General features: G+C 29.8%; 1 protein-coding gene across 2 annotated transcripts in view; it reads left to right on the forward strand.

Annotated features, from left to right (window-relative positions):
* The first annotated feature begins 616 nt into the window (after window positions 1–616).
* Window positions 617–18261, forward strand: part of LOC118195550 (synaptotagmin 1-like) — a 54505-nt gene continuing 36860 nt past the window's right edge. For both annotated transcript variants that reach the window (XM_035366875.2, XM_035366876.2), the window contains exon 1: window positions 617–825. The gene's annotated coding sequence lies outside the window, so the exon portion shown is untranslated. The remainder of the gene's footprint in view (window positions 826–18261) is intronic.

Consider the following 18261-nt stretch of genomic DNA (forward strand, 5'->3'; position numbering starts at 1 on the left):
TACTTACCGAGTACTTTCTGTGGGATATTAGCTGTTAATTACAATACAGATGGAATGAACGACAAAAATACCGCATAACTATGTTTTTCAGCAAATGAAACTTAGAATTGGGAAGTACTGTCAGTGATTCTCGATTCTGATCATTCGCCAGTGGTGGGCTGTTAACAAATTAGCTTTCGTTTGTGATAATAAGTTGACACTCTTAAAAGTTTGCCTTACATTTTAATCACAATAAACTACTATTTTATAGTTCAAAAATATATCCTAAAGATACAGATCACTTGAAGTTATTTATTTTATGAAAAATATCATCAAGAAATAGTAAAAATCATTGACAGATTTATAAAAGTTGATAGTGCTTATCCAATAAGGTAGGAGTATTGTGGGAAACAAATGTGAAAGGGATAACTGTCAAAATAAACTCTCTCAAATCGAATAAACCCATCTCAGAATAGGATTTGCACTAGTGATCGAAAATCCTAACCTCGAAATGAAGTTTTTTTTTTAAAGTGGAAGAAATGGGGGAAAAAGAGGAAAGCACCCCTTTCTATTTAAGTTATCGATTCCCTATCCGATCACGTGATGTGCTTTCGGGAAGAGTGCCCGCGCAGTCATTCCGGAGTCTCTGCAGTGCAATGGCGGCTCTAAGAACCTCTGCAGACCTGAGTGATGTGCTCCGCCATTTTGAGAATCTCTTAGGGAATGCATAAGTTTCAGGAATTCCTTCGCAGTTTCTCTGCAGACGGAAGAAACCTTTTTGAAAACCAACATCGGGAAGACGAGGCGGTCGTCATCTGAAGGTAGAAGAGAATTTGGAAGCGAGAGGTAAGTGTCCCTCAACATGGACACTCTTTGACTCTCTTCTCAGTTTCGTCCATTCATTCATACTCGATCCATCAGCAACTGCTGGAATTTGAGATAAAATCTGCATGTAACGGACACTCATTTATATTCTCTTAAACTGGAGATTTCACGTTGAACATTTTGTAGCATCTACTCTAAACTAACAACTTTTTACTATTGATTTTACTTTGTTTTATCTTCTTCTGACAGCTTCAATTTCAAAACAAATTCTTTAACTTTAACAAGAAGTTTTTTTCCCCTTATTGAGACTATATGTTTAGCAATACTTGCTCTTTTCTTGAAGAACGCTGAAAAAGTACATGAATTTTGTCAAGGACAAAGTAGTTCATAATGACATAATTTCCGCTATTTTATGTGTTTAAGAGAATTATCTCCTTAATTATTAATTTTTAAGCATCTTATATATGCCGTATAGCTATAGGTATAATACGGTATATCTATAGGTAATAAAATTAGTAACATATTGTAGATTCTAAACTTAACTCCCATGTTAGCGATCTAACAGTACATTTCCAGTTGCGCAATTCATTTTTTAATCGTATTGCTAACGAGCTTAATCCGTTAAGCTTGAATATTTTTATATCAGAGTTTTAAATATAATTTATTCTTTATTCGAACTTTACTTTATGATTTACTTATTATTATTGTAAAGAAAAGATTTATTAAAACAAAGAAATTTCGCTGTTAGAAGACTTCAGTATTCTCACCACTTAAAGTTTATGGTGGTTGTAAATATTTTATTCAACGGAAAAAGTATCAAATTTGAGTATCCCTTTATGTAAATTTCGGAAACATTATTAAATTTTTTCTGCTTGCGGGCCGGCTGATAACATCTTTCTATTCCGTTATTCGCATAAAAGTGGAATTTTCAGTATGTACTTCTCTTGTTCTGAAAATGAACTTCAATGTTATGAAATCCAGTTTCGTGTTTCAGTATTTCTTTGAATGCTTATTTTGGGAATGCTTTAAATGTTATGATTAATTTGAAACTGATGTAGCTAGACAAGTCAATACCATTGACGATGTAATAAGATTGTACTGTATATCATAATATAGTTCCAAGTACTAAATTGTTATAAATATTCGTGTAGTTGAAAGAAATGAAACTTAGAAATTAAATATACAGTTTTGAAAGAAACGTTTTAAGTACTAGTATAAATATTTTGCTTTCATTTGGTATTCGGTATTAGACAATGTTTTCAAAGCGCTCTAGTTATCGCTTTCAAAGTTTCTTGCAAATATTTCAAAAATATTAGTAATTAAAAGTGATTTGTTGGCGATGTATGTTATTTTTAATGGACCCTTTTAAAAATATTATGCTCATATATCATACTCAATATTTCAGCAAATAACTTATAGTTCAACTCATGTGCAATAATTCACATGCACTGTAATAAGACAGACAAAAAAAATTACGGCAAGAGGTTTCGTCTGAAGAAAATTGAGAACTAAATTACTATTAATGAGTGTTGTTTTCTTCCAGAAAAAAAGTCTTATTCTTTTTATTAACGTTTCGTGATTTAGAATTAGAATATTTTCTATTAAAAACGTAAGTTACATGCACAAAATTGTTATTAATTTTTAAAACGTATTTCTGTGACATTATTTTAGTTCTTATCTCGGACTTTTAACAATATACGTACTCTTTTTATTCATAACAAGAGTGTTATAATATTTAATAGAATTTTATTTGTGAATGTTAAGCTGACAAATATAACTGATGATTATTAAAGATTCAGCTGATTACAGACATAACGAAATATTGAATATAGTAGAAAAAATATCGATATGATTAATACTAACCTTTAGCCAAATGTTTAACAGGAATTTATATAACTGAAATCCTTTGGCAAAATATCTGTGTTATTGCAGATGTTTTCATTTACCTACTACGTGAGATATTGAGTTGCCATGAGCTAGTTTTACCTATAGTTGAATCTAGGCAAAACATATTTAGATCCATATCAGACATGTTTTGATTGGTTACAAAGCCATCTAGAAGGAAATTTCATCATATTCATTGTTTTCAGAAAGCAGATCTAACATCTGAACAAAATAGGTAGCGTTGCCACTTGATGATATCAGTTTCAAGTAATTCGATGAAAGAATACAAATTGAATGTATACAGTTATTTATTGAATAATTTAAGCCTTTTCTTTAATAAATAAGGGCAGAAGTATCGACGAGGCAATAATTTATGATGATATACTATCATAGAAGATTTTTTTCTTTATCATTTGGCATTGCTGTTTCTAAAAATCCGTTTTAAATACAGAATTTTATGTACAATATTTTAAATATCTGGATATTAGTTCCTAAAATAGTAGGCTAATTATCTGTGTATAGCTTAAAATTATTTTAGGCTTTTAAACTGGAATAAATACAAAGAGATTAGATTGGAATTTAAAAAAATAAATACTTTTATTAAAGATTTTGAAAATTTAATGGTAAAATTCTCTGAGGTATTCTTTGAATTATTTAATAAAAAAGCTTTAAAAATTTCATAATATTTTTCGCTCATAAATTTGCCATATGGTGGAAATTCATGACTGAAGATTCATCAACGTTTCTGGAACACTTCGAGAAGTGATGCTAACGAGCTTAAAAAATCTTTTAAAAACTGTCTCAAAATATTCAAATAATAGAGGAACTTGTTCAGTAATATCCATATTATGAACAATTGGTCATTAAGTATTAGATCTCTGACTTGCTGTACGTAATGCTCATATGTAGAGAGTTGAAAAAATAATCACCATTTTCTTGATTTTGACTGACTGTAATGTAATCTTAATCAAATTTGCTTAAAGTTTCGTGCTCTATACATTTGACTGATGCAGTGCTACTGTAACCAAAGCGTAGATTTGGGATTTATCACTAGTAATAATGGGTTTTAAGAATGACCTTCCGCAGAAAGCATATCATGGGCTCGTGGCGCAATTCGAAAAGCATCTCGTCACCAGTCCAAGTGATGTCCAGAATTATTTGACAAGAATTAATAATAGAGGAATTGTTCAATAACATTCTTAATTTACAAATGATGACCGCTAAGCAATGACATGATAGACATGCTGGTCATTAAATGAAGTGGATGGTCTACCAAAGCGAGGTTCGTCTTCGATGCATCTCTACTTTTCCTAAACATTTTATAACACTCAATCACATTTGTGTCTCACCAAGTTTTGTACCTAAAAGCATTCTGCATTCTGCTTGTGTTACAAAAGTTTTAAAACTTTAATAGTAATAGGAATTCCATTACGAAAATAAATTTTTAATGCATATTTTATTATTCAACTAGCAACTAAGCTGCCAGCCTTCGTCTGGCTTTTAAATGTACCGGCAAAATGCCTGAGGAACACCAAACGTTAAATTTAAAAACTGCGCAGATTTTTACTCTGCAGAACAACTTCATAAAAAAACTCCACAAATTAAAATAAAAATGTATTACATATAACAAAATTACAATGAAATAAGCAATATTCTTTACTACAAATATTAATTATCCTAATAAATAAATTAACCAACTTCCCGTTGCCTCTCTCCACAAACGTCCAGTGTCCAAGAATAACATTAAATTTAAAAATTGCACAGAATTATCGCCCTCATTTTTCCAAGTGGCAACAGTGCTGATTTTCAACAGCCAGCAATCCAGTATACAACTGAATGAAAAACTGTTGCCAAAACCACATTTCTAAAAGAATGAAACTATTCAAAATGATGCGATAAAATCGAAAAGATTAGAAACAAATCTGATTCGAATTCTAAAAAAATCGCTTTGAGATGCACTGGCTCTTGTCTAGACTCACCTATATACCAAATTTCGTAGCCCTGGGTCTCTTCGTAGCTCACGCGCAGCATAAACGAAAGACACATAGACTCTTTCTTTTATTATATGTAGAGATTACAATAGCTATGGCAAGAATTCTTTTGAAAAATATTATTATTATGTTTTAAGACTTTTGCAAGCCCTTATAAATTTCAATAACTTGCACATAGTGTAATTAACAGATCTATGTAACATATGAGCTTGACATGTCTTTTACAAATAGGGATGAAGCCATCTGAGGCTCAGAAGAAGTCACATCAGTTTCCTTTTGAACACTGGATTAAAATAATTTTATAATCATTTTTAAATTAAAAAATATAATAGTAATCACAGTGAGTAATGAGAAATAAGATAACATTAATATTAAAATTATATATTAAACATACAGGCGCAGTATGTCTCTTTGTTATTCAGCATAAATTACTTCGTATCCTCTAAATAACAAATATGTAGTTTCAGTAGAAATGTAAATTCCTTCAGAACACAGCTAATTTTGCTGGGCATGCCATAATATTTTGAAAAAGTACCAAATCGCTGCTGATATTAAGCTTGTGAGAATAGATTTGTCATTTAAACGTCTCCTTGGAATCCTTTAAAATCTCCTGGAAAAGTAGTAGCAATTACATAGCAATTAATTCTAAATTATTGAGATAATAATTAACAAGTAAAATCAAGTGAAATTTGCGAACATGGTTTTAAAACATCAGAGCGTTGCTAACGTAAGTTCGCAGAATTTTCATATAAGCTTAGAAAATAGTAAATTAGCGCATTATAAATGATACTGCACGTCATTTTGAGCCTAACTCTGTTCTCATGTTTGAAGAAAGCGAAAACATTATTTTAACTGAAAACTATTTAATTATTTTGTGATAAATCTGTAGAATCGGTACTTACTGTCTAGGAATATGATGTTCGTAAACTTACTTCCAATGTGGCTGTCTAGGGGCTAATAAACTAGTCCAATTTACAAATAACTTGAATATTTAATGAAACATAAATAGTTGCTACAAACTACAAAGTAATTACATACATAGAAGAAAATAGATGAGATTATTTACAAACGAAGAGAAGGAATCGCATTTTACAAGCAAACATCTTTGAATCGCGTCATCGTCTTAATGGCGGAATCGTCTGCCTTCTATCATCGGAAAAGTAAAAGATTTATTCTCACAGCTTGTCGCGTCATCCGATTATAATGAACGATGCCATCCCACAACTGCTCGTCCATCCTGATGGAATGCGGCCTCGCATTCTCGTAGCACCACCATCTCATCTAGGGATCTGAAAAAAAAAAAAAAGATTTTTAGTTACTATTGAGGGAAAAGTCGTCCTAAATGGTTTATTTCAGCCATCTTCCCTTATCATCTTAACATCCTCAGAAATAACGGCGTTAGCTCTTCTTAAATGCTCTTTCAGTGTTCGTTCATCTTGAACAGTCTATCTGAATACATGTATTTTACAAACACATCTTCCTTTGATGTTGTCTGGAACAATTCGTCTGGATTCGTCTTCGTATTTACGTCTTCTTAAACATCGTCTGAATGCGTCTTCTTAGATACCGTCTGGATACGTCTTCTGAATGCGTCTTAGATATCTCAAGATCCGTCATTCGAATGCGTCTTCTCAAAATCGTCTTCTTTAAGCCGTCTTCCTTCATGCATTTAATCCTTAGACATTATCTTCAGTCTTCTTAAATTAATTCACGTCTCTAAAACAATAGTTCATTAGTTAAATCGGGAGAAATTTGTCTAGTCGGGAAAAACGTCTAAATCAGGAATCATCAAAATCGGTATTTCATTATCAAAGATTTTCAATTTTTTTCCTGGATCTTCTGAATCTGCTTTTTCGCTTCTTTTTTCTCACATTCTTTACTTTCTTTTGTTCCGTCTTTGCTTTCCGTATCAGCGTCGTTGTCATCAGGTTTTCTGACTGACTTCTACTTTTCAATCTTCTCTTCTTCTTCGGTGGTCTCTGTAGTTTCTTCGTCTCCAGTGGCTTCTTTTGCTTCTCTATTGTGAGGTATTTTACTGAAATTGTTCTAGTAGAATTCACATTTGATTCATCATCTTTAGCAAATGACTCTTCTTCGGAAAAATGATTCTCTTCAGAATCTGCTTCTGCAGTGGCATTTCTCCTCGTTGGCTTCAGAGCTAATTGTATTGTGCTTGAGTTTCCTTTTTGCACTAATTCATCTTTAATAGCATCATTTTCATTTACAGCAGAATCTGCATCACTCGGGACATCATCAGAATTCACAATCAGGAAATCATTGCCACTAGCTTTGATTGTAGATGAAGTGTCCAGTTTGATCACATTCTGTACTGTAGCAAGAACTTTACTAACAGGATCAGTTTCTGGTTTTGGAAGTAAAAAACCATAATTAACAACTTTTTCAAATCCTTCTTCAGAACCATTTCCATTGCTATAAGCATTTTTTTGCTCTCAGAATCATTCTCAGATTTCTTGTTTTCTGCGATAACACAAATATTGGATCGAAAGGACGAACTATCAGCTTCGAATTCACCTTCAAACCTTCCTATAGGCTTAATTTTCTCATTACCAAACCCCGTTAATTGTAGACCTGCCGACTTAAGTTCAGGAGAACCTATCTTCTTATGTATATCTTCTCGGATTAGCGTTACTTGACTACCAGTATCTATTAAAGCATCAATTTGCAAATTACCCAAATTAACAGGTTTATGCATTTCTTTCTGACAAGTCTGAGTTATTGGAGTAACAGTTTTGGCATCTTGGATATTTTTAGATGATGTTTTCGAACAATCTACGGCTTTGTGTCCAAACAAATCGCATTTAAAACACTTAAACCCTTTACTCTTATTGTTACAAAAATTCGACTTATGGCCTAAACTTCCACAATTATAACACCTTGGTTCCTTACTCTTAGGTATAGTGTGTGCCTTATTTTGTATGATAGTACTTGAATAACCCTTATTCTTCGTATCTGGAACGCGAATTTTCTCATATATTTTTAATTTCTCTTTGAATTCAGAAATATTTTTACACCCGAACAAAACAATTTTGTTACTACTCTGATCTGGTATCCCATTGATTACATAATCAAGAATTGATGAATCATCAACAGAACCGCGACTGGCTATTTCACGCATGACAATTAAATATTCGGAAAGTGATTCACCAGGTCTTAAGTGTCGTTTCTGTAATAAATTATGAAGTTGTGCACTGTTTATTTTAGAACCAAATTCAGATAAAAGATTTTCTTTTAATTTGTCCCACGATATGATACCTTTCAAAGACCTAATAAATACTTTAACAGAACCAGTAAGCAATTTTTTAGCGAACACAATTTTCTGTAATTCCGATAACTTAAATAATTTAAAAGCTTCTTCTAAATCACCAATGAAGGATTCAACTGGATATGTATCAGTGCCATTAAATTCAGAAACAGTTTCTAAGATATCACGAAAATGTAGGGAAATATTGCTAGGCATTATAACGTTTTCATCCACTGAGTTATTTATGGGAGGTGATTCTGACCGAACAGAATTAATATCATCATTTTTATCAGAATCATAAACACTTTCGTTTTCAGATAACTCATCATCGTCATCACTTTCGGATTTTAAAAGCTTAAAATCACAAAGACTATTCAATATTAAATCACAGTTTTTATCAGGATTTGAATCATAATTAAGATGTAACAAATTACACACAGAAATAAAATCATTTGCAGTAAGAGTTTTATGTAATTTTTGTTTTGTTTCTTCAATATTAAAATCAGATGGAAAACCACAAAAGTTACGCAATCTAGCTCTATTTTTTCGTATATAGCTCTATTTTTGTGTAAAAAGTAGAGCTAGATTAATATTTTGCTCTATTAATCTAGCTCTATTTTTTACACAATTTGATGTAAAAGTTTAATTAACTTAGTAGGCTCAGTCTTTAAAGAATTTGAAATTCTAGGAATAGAATTTAAGGTAGTCATCTTAATTCACAGTATCATGGAACACTATTCTTAGAAGTAAAAATGTGGAAATAATCGAAATAAAACTTACTTATTTTGTAATATTCATCATGCTTCTTCCTAGGCTCATCCCGGCCGAGCCCCCAAATCTGTAGAATCGGTACTTACTGTCTAGGAATATGATGTTCGTAAACTTACTTCCAATGTGGCTGTCTAGGGGCTAATAAACTAGTCCAATTTACAAATAACTTGAAAATATTTAATGAAACATAAATAGTTGCTACAAACTACAAAGTAATTACACACATAGAAGGAAATAGATGAGATTATTTACAAACGAAGAGAAGGAATCGCATTTTACAAGCAAACATCTTTGAATCGCGTCATCGTCTTAATGGAGGAATCGTCTGCCTTCTATCATCGGAAAAGTAAAAGATTTATTCTCACAGCTTGTCGCGTCATCCGATTATAATAAACGATGCCATCCCACATATATATATATGTATGAAAGAAATTTAGAACAAATTTTCACAAAAACTAAAAATTTAAATTCAAATGAACTTCATAAAATCTTATAAATGTAGAATAAGAATATTTTTAAATGTCTTATATAAATATAAATATATATATATATATAAATTATTTATTCTACACTTATAAGATTTTATGAAGTTCATTTGCATATAAATTTTCATTTGAAAAATTGGTTCCAAATTTCTTTCTTTTTACATTTACTGATCAATTTTCAGCAGCATAATGCGGCGAAAATTCTTGGAAGTATCATAAATTTTCCTTTTAAAAATTATTTGCATTTCTGTAATATATATATATATATAATTTATTTCCTAAACAGTATTGATTAATTGATTATATTATCTCCTAAGTTTAATTAAAGTAGAATTATTTTAAAAGTGTGCATCCATACTGGTAAGTTATATTTTGAAAGATGTTTTGAAGTAATTTGAAAGCAAAATGTTAATAATGTTTTAACGGGGACTGGAGTTAAATCATCACGAAGAATAATATTACAATTGTAAAAGTAAAAATTAAAACATGTAATTATTGTCATTGATCGGAAATTAGTTGACTTTTCAAGGGGAACAAACCAACTCCCGTTCAATGATCAATAATTGATAAAAATACGTAAATATGAAAGTGTTTCGTCTTTACTCGAGTTATAAGTTAAAGCCAAACCGGCAATTCTAGTCAGGCCAAATATTTCCGCGAATAGTTGTTACTCAAAGAACTGATTCTCATGAAGCATTTTAGTCAATTCAATTTGGAGTAAAAATCAATTACTGTAGAGAAATCTTGTAAAACTCGAGTAATCGTCCCCGACACTATCATCTTTATGTATTTGAGTACTATATTATTTGTAGAAATTAAGCATTGGAAATTGTCATTATGAAATCGAAATCAAAGTAAAGTTGAAATAAACATAGAAGATTATAAAAAAGATAAATAATGCAAACTTTGCAAAAACAAATCAAAGAGAACATAAAAATAATATAAAAATAATATAAAAATAAAATAGAAAATAATATAAATAAGATCAGTGAATGTACATGAAGATATAAAGGCCAGAAAGGTATTAAGTAACTTACATTCTTTCTAGTGGGGGAGTTGGCAGTGTGTTCTCTTCGTGTCTGACTCAGAAGTGTAGGGTGTCCGAAAATTCTTAGCGGCAGTAGGGGCTTTGAATTATATCAGTCGGTAAGACTTGGGTGAAGAAATTTATGGTAGTGGGTGGGACTTTGAATTCTTGAGGGATGTATTTTGTGGAGTTCTTATCTGAGAGAGACCGTCTGTTAAGATTTTTTTAAAAATACTAGTGAATGGAAATTAATTAATTTCTGGCTAATTGTCGTGTCACAATGATTAAGAATTTAAGAAAGGAAAAAGGCATTTTCGCTATCCAAGAGCTAGTAGACAGTCTAAAGGCAGGAAATAGGCCCATTTTTTTAGTAACAGTATAGTAACAGTATATGTCTGAAGACAATTAGCTTTTTACAATATATACAATTGAGTAATTACACTATATACAAATCTTTCAACTGACAGTCATCCAACTTATACCGCCTTCTCAGGTTTAGGAATAAATTATCATATCCCTATCAGTTAAATGATTTAGAGTGAGTATTTAACGCCTGCTCTTTTAAGGCAATGGTTGATAAATTGAAAGGGAATTAGATTATTTTTGAGAATTTTGATAAGGATCAAAATTTCGTGATAAGGATCAAAATTTCGATTTCATAATGACAATTTCCAATGCTTAATTTCTACAAATAATATAGTACTCAAATACATAAAGATGATAGTGTCGGGGACGATTACTCGAGTTTTACAAGATTTCTCTACAGTAATTGATTTTTACTCCAAATTGAATTGACTAAAATGCTTCATGAGAATCAGTTCTTTGAGTAACAACTATTCGCGGAAATATTTGGCCTGACTAGAATTGCCGGTTTGGCTTTAACTTATAACTCGAGTAAAGACGAAACACTTTCATATTTACGTATTTTTATCAATTATTGATCATTGAACGGGAGTTGGTTTGTTCCCCTTGAAAAGTCAACTAATTTCCGATCAATGACAATAATTACATGTTTTAATTTTTACTTTTACAATTGTAATATTATTCTTCGTGATGATTTAACTCCAGTCCCCGTTAAAACATTATTAACATTTTGCTTTCAAATTACTTCAAAACATCTTTCAAAATATAACTTACCAGTATGGATGCACACTTTTAAAATAATTCTACTTTAATTAAACTTAGGAGATAATATAATCAATTAATCAATACTGTTTAGGAAATAAATTATTATTAACTAACTTTGCAGCAATTGCGCAAGTAATAATAACTTGTATTCGCACTAAATGGATTTAAGTTCATACAACATTTTATATATATATATATATATATATATATATATTTCACGTATATACATACATTCTTTTTGGGTTGCAAGAGTGCAATGAAATATCTAAAAAAACTTTTCACAAATGTGTAAGAGAGATAAATAAGATTTATTATTTGGTTCCAAAAAATCATGCATTTTATTACTGAGTATTTGTAGATAGTCTGGATAGCTAAACAAAATCTTATTATAAACAGCACCAAAAATTCTCTTGATTGTTTTGAAAATGGATATATTCTTAAAAATGACGATAAAACTACACCTTCTTTTCTAAACATCTTCTTACGTAATTTAAGATTAGCAGGATGGTTATAATACACATACAATGCGAATTATACAAATTGTCGAATTGTGTAATAAGGCGACTAATTAAAATGATGGTAACATTTAGCATGAGAATTTGAATTTATTCATAATTTACTTTCAGACGCCTTCAAAAGGGCTAGTAAAATCCAACTTGTTGAACTAAATTATAAACTCCGCTGTTGATACGCTCATGATGAAACACGTTTTATTTTAAACGTATTTTAACGAGTTTTGAAAGAGATAATTCTGTTTAAATTCTTCATACTATACATCCTTTTCGCGAGACTGAATTAAATCCTAATTCCCCGTTATTGCGAATAAGACTACAATAATGATGATTATGTAAGATTTTGTTTCGCCATCTGATTACAGGATTGCTTGACTGCCAGGACTAATTGGATGGGAAGATGTTACATGAAGGGTATCATAGTGAACGACGCAAAAAGAACGAGAGAAATTCAAAGCTCATTGACGTAGCTTTCAGATCGATAGTCTGCTAAATATAGAACCGTCTTAAGCGTTGGCGGTGTGATTTCATGTGGGCAGGGAAACTCAGAGAAATATCCTTTGACCATCCTTACTTAAGGATTTGTCCTTTAAAAACTATTTAAACACGTTATTAATGTTTAACAGTTGTAAATTAACCCAGTGAAAATAACCAGTCTCTGTTAATGGTAATGCTTTGACTGAGAATTTTGCAATTTTTCCTTTTGTTTAGAAACAATTTTAAGCAAAGACAGTATCTGTGTATTTCATAATTCATTATTTATGATTTTTGCTCTGGAATAGACCTTATTTTATTTGATATTTTACTCAATAATTATGTTGCGTAACTTAAATTTATCATTTGGAAAAAAATTATATTTCGACTCTTGAGTTCTTTAAAAGATTTAAATTTATTGTTCGGAATTAGCTTTTAAGAAGGGATGTATAGATATCAGGATATTGTTTGAAGCAGGAGATGTGAAAAATGAGCAGTGAATGGATTCAGTTACTTTAGATAGATATTCTAATTGTATCTAATAGAAATAGAAAACCTTCATGCTTATCTGACATTCTATTGCTATTCTTTTATTCATACTACTAGCCATTTTGTTTTCTGAATTCTTTTCCCTTCCTTTATTATCTCAAAATTCTGAGAAATTAATTATTGCAAATCTAGAAGTGAGAAATTATTATGTTAAAATTTTATCGATTTCTTTTTTATATCTAATTTTCTAGACAAATCATTATATCTTTTAGAATATCCAGAATATTATTATAGCAAATCCAATCTTTAAAGTTTTATACCAACGGTTTCTAAATAATACCCTATCTAACAATCTATTTCCAATAACTGAAAATTAATTTCCATTATGGCCATTATTTAACAAGGCATTAGCTTCGTTAATTTCTTTGTTAGTGTATTATAAATAAATAATCACTACATTTAAAAACAATAAGGAAATAATTACAGAGATTATTTGGCTAATGAGTTGGCATTCTTGCCAACTTGGTCCTTTCATATACAAACTACAGTTGATGAGTTATGTTTATTCGCACGTCTGTCTTAGTTCGTTTTATAGACAGACTAGATTTATATATTCCAATACTTATGGATTCATTATATGATTTAAAGACACCAATTATTCACTGAAAAATGTAGTGTTTAAATTCAAATTAGTTTCAAATTTAAAAACGTATATTTAAATCAAATATTTTTCTCTGCTGTAACTAATTTAATTCATAATTCTCGATGTATTTGAGAAATTTTCATTTTTTTGTAAAATAAAGTATTAATTAATTCAGTTTTATAAAGAGCTAACTGATTTTATCAGGACTACTATTCCGTCTAATTGCCTTGGGAAACATCTAATATCCTGAATGGGAACAGGGAGCTTACTCGAGCTATGCTCGTGTCAATGTGGAATAGACGACGCAAGTAAAAAGGGTTAACATTACCCTTTATTTTGAACACATTACAGGTGCTCCCGCACTTCGGGATACCGGCACAAAGACCAACCACTTGTGGTCTGAACGTAAAAATATAAGAACTACTAGCTAACTAAATCTAAATAAGAGCTAACTTCGAATACTTTACACAGATAAATGACAATAAGATTGGCCTTTCAGGTTATTACGTATGCAGAACAAAAACTGCGGAAAACTACAATACATCTTAGATATCAAGAGGACTAAACCTCTGGCATTAAAGGCGGACAGCAACTGTCTGAAAGCACGCGTGAAGTAAGGTCGCAAGAAGGCTCCCTCTCTTTCCTAACTCTCTTCTTGACAAAAAGCTACAACTTAAATACATAAGAGTTTGTAAGCACGATTTGCATAAACAAATTAACGCGTTTATTGTGGCCGGAAGTGGAAAATAAGAGAGGACAGTAAATTTTAAATTAAAATACTAACTACATACTTTAATAACGTTAGTATCTTGGTATGGTTTGAATATTGGTTTAAACGCGACATAAAACCTTGAACATTCTGCTTATTTGTGACACAAATTATTTTGATCTAAACTCTTTTTAACTTTATTAAGTATCATTAAGCATTAATTTGCATTAAACTGTATAGGTTGATGAGTAGGAAAATATCTTAATTGATCTAGATTTGCTACAATTTTTAGCAAATTTTCTGATTTTCGTTGCATACATATAATAGTTAATTGTTCCTTATTTGGTTTAACTAATTATCGCATAGCACTCTAGGGCTATTTGAAATTAGGATATATGCGAAGGAAGAAGCTGTATGAACATATTGTTAATAAAGTGCATATGGAAAGTGAAATAATAATAAGAATGCTTAAAAGATATAATTTTTTGAGAATTAACTTCTATATTTTACCAGATATAAGTATGAGCAAAGTAAGTTTATTAATTGGCTCAATAATATGAAACACTGTTAAATCATAAAAATGATCTATCTTTTTTCCTTTGTCAAAAATGCAACAAGTTAGTTTTAACTTGCTGATATTAAGGACTTCCCATTTATACTACGAGGATTTTCGTTCTTTATTTTTGCATTTCATAATTATTTTCAACCTTTTTTTTTATTTAAGTTTCAGTAATTCTTTGCATGTGACAATGACTTTGGTTTGTGTTCGTTGATTAAAAATAAAATTACTTTTTGAATGAATATTTTTTTATCCTAATTCCATGTGTTACTTATTTACGAAACTGTAATTTTTTCCGTCCTGTACAGAGCTAATCACAGATCATTCCATGCGATAATAAAAAAAAGAGGTAATTTTAATATCATGTTCAATCATTCCTTTCTTCCTTTATTAATTTTAATTTGTATTTGATTTATTAGTTGCATTCTCATTCTCAGATATCCATCAATATTTACTTCTATTTTGTCTGTATGTTTGCATTAAAACTAATTTCCTTTTCACACTTAGGAGTGAAAAATCAATGAATGGAGCCGGATACTCTTTCCTCCCCCATTGTATTTCTGAAATAACTTTCATTATTCCTTAAGAACAAATAATATTTCTTTTAAACCAATTTCACGTTTTTAAAAGTTACGGTAGTTCCAGAATGTTAGCGATTACTTTAAGGAAATATAATTTTGTAGCTAACATTTAAGAATTAATTCAAACAGTTTAGGTGGGGAAACAATGTGGTATCACTCTTGCCATTTGCTTTCCTGCCAAGTATCGATATGCGAAAGGGAAAAACCGCTTTACAGGAACGACAACTTTTAGTATTACAGTCGATTGCAGTTTTGTCACGCAATCGGGAAATTAAAGTGAAACATCTGTTTTTCTCGAGAAAGCGACTTAACGTTTCGCATTTATCCCATTTAAATGAAATTTAAATATGTGAATAATCAAAAACAACTGTCTAGAAATCGGCTATGGGTGCAAAGAAGAATCTAAAAGAATGATAGTAAATAAATCTAACGTTTTAAGTTCATTAAAAAAAAACATAGCTTAAGTTAAGGAATATCAACAAATAAATAAGATGTTATAGCACTTGATTTTATCAGGTGTGCTACCTTTCGACATCCAAAGATAGTTTTAAATACCTACCAAAAATTTGATCTGCGATAATTTAAGTTAGAATATCTTTTATCAGTAATCTTTCTTAAAATTTTGATTTTGTGTGAGTTGACCCTTATATTTACACAGATACGAGAAATTTTTAACTGAATGTCTCAATAAGTGTTTGTTCCCTTCATTATGAAAGTATAACCACTTAAATTTAACTGTTTTCAAAATCATTTTACTTTTTAATAGCGAATTTATGTGCTTCTTTACTGAATTTTATATCCATCTCTGACAAATTTTCGATTTGTGTCTGTTTTAAAACCAGCTGTTGTTATTTTTTGATAAAAATTAAAAACAGATGAGTAATAATGACTTCAAAATTATTGTTTTTTATTGGAAATTGACTGAGAAATTTTTTTCTTTTTACTTACTTGTTACTAATTTTAAATAAAAAAAACTGTAATTTAACAAGCAGTAATTTAGCAGTAAACTACTAAATAAATATAATACTCTATTAAAATAATTAGTTATTACTAAAACTTATCAGTAAGAGCTGTAAATTTTTACTCATATATAATTAATTAAAATAAAAAGAAATTAATACTTTTTGAGAATTTCAGAAGCATGACATGAATTATATACAGATAATTATCACGAATCATCATTGTCAATAATTTTTGTTGTAAAAATACCAAACGTAAGTTTGATTATAGGGTAATTTACAAAAATAAAGATTTATTCTATATTCATCTAAATAAAGTGTAGATTATAACACAATATTACAATAAAAGAAGTCAACTAATTATAACAAAGTAAGCAATAGCTGGGTATATACGCATCACGTACAATTTGTAAAAAGAATTACTTTACATTTACAATAAATACAATAAAATTGCAAAATTGCTAACAGATGCGCATTTTTTTTTTTTTTTTTTTTTTTTTTTTTTTTTTTTTTTTTTTTTTGTGTGTGTGTGTGTGTTCTAAATAATTTTTTGGCGGGATTTATTTAGATATTCTTCCAACTTGAAATACAAAACTGGAAGAGAAATTTCTAAAAAATGGCTGTTGTTTGTCTAATTTTATATAATGACACTGATTTATTGCAGGGGATTCCAAAGTTCTATCTGATATTTACCTTTCAGACCTCTTTCCATATAACTTCAAGTTTACTAATTCGTATAACCTCAAGTTTAGTAATCCATATTACCTCAAATTCCGCATAGTGTTAAGTAGAAGAAAAACATGTTTTATAAAATCTTTTTCTAGAAAAATGATAATAGTCAATTTTTCAGAAAACAATGAAACATTAAAATGCTAAGTATAAATAACGAAACAAAATCAGAATTCTCGAAAAACAGTTTCTTCGCAGGAATAACAATTAATTTTAAGAGATCATTTATAGTGTAAAATACCTTAGTTTTAAGTTTACGGTCATAATAACTAAGTCAACTAGCAGCTGAATACCACAATTAAGTATTTAACAAAAATACGAAAATGAAAACGCAAATTTGCGTATGGTTAAAAGGTAAATTTTAAACACTAACAGCAATTACAGAATATGCTAATTGATCACATTAGATACATCAGATACTACCAGCACTGATGACGTTTTTGAAAAAAAAAACAAAACTTGTTGATATCTTCTCAATTTTAAATAATGATGTTTGAAAGAGATAATAGCATAAAATCTTGGTAGGTTTCGCTTCCATATCATCATGAATATGAATATTTTGTAACAGTACAGAAGCTAGAGTTTTGCGTAATTTTATTTAAAAAAGCTACCATGCACATAGAGAGGCTTTAGCAACAGTTGGCAAATGGGATATATATATATATATATATACAATAGGATGTTATAAATTTGGATGTTATATAAGAATTTAAATTCAGTGAAACCTTTGAACATGTTTCAGTTAGAATATAGAGTAGCAACAGTGCTACATAGCCTCCTCTTCTATGAGTATTATGTGGTCTTCGTAAATGTGAATTCATCAAGATGCTTTTTTAATGTATCAGGATACATTTTCTAGCTCATACATGCAAAAAGATGGTCTAAGGATACATAAATGTATTTATTAATAAATTTGTTAAAACAAGTTTAGTAGAAAATATGCAACAGAGAAGAATATAAGTTAAAAAAACTGTATATTTCATGTATTAAATTTTAAGGATCGTCTACTTTTCAAATCTAAATACAAAGTATCCAATATAAAATTGAAATTTAATTTTTCATAATGTTCTAGCATTTTCAAAATTGCAATCAATTTTAATGCCATTTAAGACTCATGAAAGACTCATGAACGCTCTAGAAACGAGCCAGGAAAAAGAAAACAGAAAACTTCTTTTTTTAAAGAAAGTAATATTCCTTCCTAAGCAAAATATTTTCTACAATGAATTTTTGTATAAGATGAATTTAATTTCTTAT

The sequence above is a fragment of the Stegodyphus dumicola genome, chromosome 1 (genome assembly GCF_044657685.1).
Source record: "Stegodyphus dumicola isolate Sdum_Otavi_A_Nest chromosome 1, ASM4465768v1".
NCBI lineage: Eukaryota > Metazoa > Arthropoda > Arachnida > Araneae > Eresidae > Stegodyphus > Stegodyphus dumicola.